This window comes from Carya illinoinensis, chromosome 16 (genome assembly GCF_018687715.1).
Source record: "Carya illinoinensis cultivar Pawnee chromosome 16, C.illinoinensisPawnee_v1, whole genome shotgun sequence".
In the NCBI taxonomy this organism is placed as follows: Eukaryota; Viridiplantae; Streptophyta; class Magnoliopsida; order Fagales; family Juglandaceae; genus Carya; species Carya illinoinensis.
The window spans coordinates 6,071,192-6,076,432 of NC_056767.1; the positions used below are offsets into that span (position 1 = coordinate 6,071,192).

Here is a 5,241-nt window from a genome sequence, read left to right on the forward strand (position 1 = left end):
AGATTGATATTTTTTATTAGAGTTTATTAATCAAAATAATGACGTTCCATACTCGTTTTTAATAAAATAAATTAGCTCTTTGAACTCCAACACTCTCAAGTGACAACAATCAATGGTTATGTTGTTTTTTCTTTCCTCTCAATGCCTACAATAGACTTCTATCATTGGAAAAATAAATTAATTGCCATCGAGGTCCCTGACTCCAATCACTTATGGAGTCAATGCTTGCCATTGTGAAACACACATGAGATACCAAGGAATAAGCTTAGTTTTGTAGGTATTTTTGCTGCATATATTGTACGGAAGTGCCACTTGTCTCACTCTATTCAAGTAATGCTAGGTCTAAATCTTAAGTGCAGAAGCCTTTCACAGGCTTTTTGTAAAAAACTCAGATTCACTAGAAAAAGTGATTTTTTTTTTTTATTTTTATTTTCATTAACGGATTTATATTTTACAAAACGTCTACTCAAGATTTGTATATTCAAGGCTTTTACAAATCATTATTCTATCATTAATACCATAACATAATAACCATATATCCAACAACTGTGATGATTGAATCTACCATCCCCACCACATTTTGCTATCTTAAAGAGTTATAATAGGCACATAAAAATTTGAATTGACGATATCATCCTCCATTTAGTATCTTCTTTTTATCGCTATAAAGAATGGCATATCAATAGATATGGCTAAATTAATTAAAATGCCTGTTCAAAATTAACCAGGTCTTTTAACAAAGAACTTTAAATATAATATCTATTGATCTGAATATGATAATACAAAAATTGATAGTTATTTTATCTAAGTTTGTCTTGACTAGGAGATGGGGAATACAACTAATTTTTTTTTTTTATCAAGATTCAAATCCCACTTCATCTTATATATACCCTTTCACAAGGAACCAAAGGAAGATATATAGGAAGATAACTACCATACTGAGAGCCTAGATCCATGGAGCAAGTGGCTTGGATATTTCTATTAAGAAAAACAATTAGTGGCCTAAATTATAGCTAAAAAAACCTATTTTTCTCCTTTTGTAAAGAGTTGTTTTACTATGAGTCCACTTTTTTTTTTTTTTTAAATGAACAAAAAAATGTCCCTACTCCCGCTTGAGACATGCTAGAGTAGCAGAGTATAAGAACTCGAGCTCTGCATACAAATCTATTGTCCTGACCTCTCTAAATCAAATCATATCCCCTTGTTGCCTTGGACTCCCCATACAAAATTATTTCCCCTTTCCACCCGAGACACCTAGACCATATCTCCCCATTCCACCTGATATCTCCCATTTGTCCCCATTCTAGCTGGCCCAAACAATTTGGCAAGGTATTCTTTTGAGAGAGAGAGAGAGAGAGAGAGAGAGAGATGCCTTTTCTTGTGTATATAAATTTGGTTCATTAAGACATTTTTTTTTTCTTTTCATTCTAGTGCTGATATTGTTGTTCTTTGAGATATATTTGTTGTTCAAGGATATTGCTTATTTGTTGTTTTGTGTGCATATAAATTTGGTTTGTTTCGATTTTTTTCATTTCATTGTTTATATTGTTGTTCTTTGAGATTTATTTGTTGTTCAAGTTCAAGGATATTGATGATTTGTTTGTACTGATGTGTGCTTCACTCCAAGATTTATTTGTTGTTATGTGTGTATATAAATTTGGTTTTTTTCGATTCTTATTTCTTTTCGTTTTAGTTGCTAATGTTGTTGTTCTTTTAGATTTATTTGTTATTGAAGAATATTGCTGATTTGTGGTTCACTTCAAGATTTATTTGTTGTTTTGTGTGTATATAAATTTGGTTCATTTAAACCTTTTTCTTTTCATTCTAGTCGCTGATATTGTTATCTTTGAGATTTATTTGTTTTTCAAGATTTATTCTCTCTTTGGAACATCATGCGAAAACTGCCAAAAAAATTGGGATCCCATCCTAATTCAATGCTGGGTTGACGACTTATTTCAGAGTTGTCTATATGATTCACAGACCTGAGGAAAATTTGAGGATAAATAAGGGGATCTACTTGATACATACAATCTTGTATCTACTTGATCAGTGCACGAAAATGTACTGTGAGCATTGCTTTTATGAGTTCAATTGCTAGATTATATGTGTTATTTAGGCATTTTGATTATGTTTTTCCAATTTAAATTTTAATTTCATAATATCCAAGTTCTGATTCAATGTCTAATGATTTTATTGCAGTAATGAATTTAAAAATGATGAAACTGAAGTCTGGCTAATAAGGAAGAAAAGAACAACCAAAGGAGAATTTCATACATTCAAAGTCAAAGAAATTCGAGTCATAAACAAGGAAGGAAAGAGCAATTAATGAAAAATCTTCGGAATCCGCAACCTCTCTGAGTATCTATTAGTATTATGGTATATCTTCCTCTTCTGATATCTAATTGAGGCGACTCAAGATGCTTTGGCAAGCTAACTCAATGGGCTACATTTTTTTTTTCTAGAAATAACCATTTTCTAATGTGGCCGTTTACTAAGAGAAAAAGGACCCACAATCTGCACGTGAAAATCTGGAGTATTACCTACCTGAGTTTGCACGCGATTTTCTTTCCATATGGGGGGATAGCTCGTGAAAAGGGAGGAAAATAGAGAGCCAAGTAAAAGCAAAGAGGGATCCCTTCTTATTTTAGGGGAGAGGATGCTAGGGTTTGGGAAAACTCATCTTCCAGAAAAAGAATTCTTCTTCTTTCGAATGGGGAGCTAATTCCTTGGTAGGGCTAGGGATGAACTTGTACATTAGATGGTATTTTTAATTTATGTATTTGATTTTCAATTACTAAAACTCTTTTATTTTTTCATTCTCAATTCATTGTTGATGTTTTCTACTCCGAATAATCATAGAATTTATTCTGTTTATGGATTCAGCCATGCTTTTTCTATTGAATGGATTAGTTCTTTAATTATGTTTGGATCGATTATTTAACTATATTGATTTAATTCTTTGCTGCCATATTGCTCCCTGAGTATATTTTCGTCATTAGATTTTCTCAATAGTGATAATAATTTACATATTTTAAAAGTGGTGAATGATTTTTTAAAGGGTTACATTTGGTTTAATTTTGGTTTATAAATCTATACCTTCTGATTGAGAATTTTGGGAATTAAGTTCATAATTGAGTTATTCAATAAATTAAGAATAATTAAAATACTGGATTTGTGCAAGGGATACCCGATGCTTTACTGTTCGTCAAATTTGAGTACTTTTTCAGTTAGTCACTTTGCTTCACTTTAATTTGCATTTAAAATTAACATTTGTTCTCCATTATTCATTTAATATTTTTCTTTAGTTTCTTTGTTCCTTCTGCTATTCTTTTAATTTGTCTCTATATGGAATCGACACCCCAAAGCTGTGCAACAACTACCGCATTATTCTTTGGGTGTAATCACATTTTGGCGTCGTTGTCGAAGAGACGGTAGAAGAATTGTTAGATAGTTTTTCTTTGCAACAGTCTGTAAAGGGGGTAACTTCGTTCCCTCTTTTAGCTTATTGCATTTTTATTTTATTTTCTTTTTCTTTTTGTAGTTTTTTTAGTGTTGTGTTTTTCTCCACCTTGCATGCACAGGTATAGAGACGCCTAGGGTCGGTTTGCTTGTAGACCTATGTCAGAGTCAGAGTCTAATTTTTCTAATAACTTGTTTGATAATTTTTCTAATTCTGAGGAAATGAGTGAACAAGGAGATCAACCCACTAGGACCTCTCCTGATTACCTCTACCCTACACGCATAGCCACACCACATGCATCATGTTTCCAGCTAACACTCGCCAACTAGATTTTAAAACAAGCGTGATACAGTTACTCAGTACTTTTTATGGCTTGAAAAATGAAAATCCATATGTGCACATTAGAGAGTTTGAGGAAGTAGTTGCGACTTTTCATAGTCAAAATGCAACTGATGAAAAGTAGTGAGTAACTGTATCACGCTTGTTTTAAGATCTAGTTGGCGAGTATTAGCTGGAAACATGATTGTAACTGATGATGTTTTGAGACTTAAGTTCTTTTATTTCTCTTTGAAGGATAGAGCTAAGAGTTGGCTATACTTGCTGAGACCACTATCTATTGGGTTATGGAATGAGATGACTCAGGTCTTCTTTAATAAATACTTTTCACAACATAAGACCAATACTTTAAAAAGGCAAATCTCCACCTCTGCACAAAATGACAGTGAGATTTTGTATTAGTCTTGGGAGAGATTTAAGGAGTTGTTGAGTATGTGTCTTCATCATGGGTATGAGAATTGGCGTTAGTGAGCTATTTTTATGAGGGACTTACACCTAGAGAGCTCCAATTTGTGGAGATGATGTGTGATGCTGATTTCTTACAGAAAGATTCTGATGAGGCCATAGAATACCTGGACCTAGTGCTACTGAGAGCACAAATAGGTCATGACCTATAGGAAACCTAAATAGTGGTAGAATTTACCATCTTAGGGAAGAGGATAATCTAAAGGCTAAGATTGAGATACTCACTAGGAAGCTAGAGGTATTAAAGACTAAGGACTTAAAACCAACACACGTGGCTAATCATGCAGAGTCTTTTGGACTATGTTTTGTGTGTGGCGGGGTAGATCACCTTGCCCAAGAGTGTCCCACATTTGTTGAGATGAGAGGGATGTATGAGGAACAATGTATTGCCTTAGGTATGTACAAGAAGCCTTTTATACTTTTCTCTAATACCTATAATTCGGGGTGGCGCAATCACCCCAATTTTAACTGGAAGTCTGAAACTCAACCGCTTGCACAACCCCCTAGATCATATCCTGCACCATATCATGCACCTTCATCTTCTAGGAGTCCTTTAGAAGACACTTTGCATGCTTTTATTGAGGCACAGGGTAAGACTAACTAGGGGTGTACAGAAAACTGCCTGACCGACCTCCTTCGATGCAGACTAACTGTCGGATTTAGGAATAGGCCGAAACTGGGGGAGAACCGGTCGGCAGGCGATAGGAAATATGCAAAACCGAGTGTCGATTTGTTTGGTCCTAGTCTACACCATGCGAAAACCGCTAAACCGGCCGATACTCTATATTATATTTTTTTATATTTCTTATACAAAATGATGCCGTTTCATTTGACACAACTTCGTTTTGTTTTAAAAGTATGGCAAAAAAAATAAAGCAAACGGGGCACCATTTGGTCTCAACCAAATGGCGTCATTTCTTGTTTCGGGTTAAGTATTGCGTTTGGTTCCCCACTCCCTTTTCTTCTTCTATGCCAAACTC

General features: G+C 34.3%; 1 non-coding gene across 1 annotated transcript; it reads right to left on the reverse strand.

Moving 5' to 3' along the window:
- Window positions 1-4,140: 4,140 nt before the first annotated feature.
- LOC122299993 lies at window positions 4,141-4,248 on the reverse strand. The gene has a single exon (XR_006239844.1). It is a non-coding gene; the product is annotated as a small nucleolar RNA R71 (small nucleolar RNA).
- Window positions 4,249-5,241: the final 993 nt, after the last annotated feature.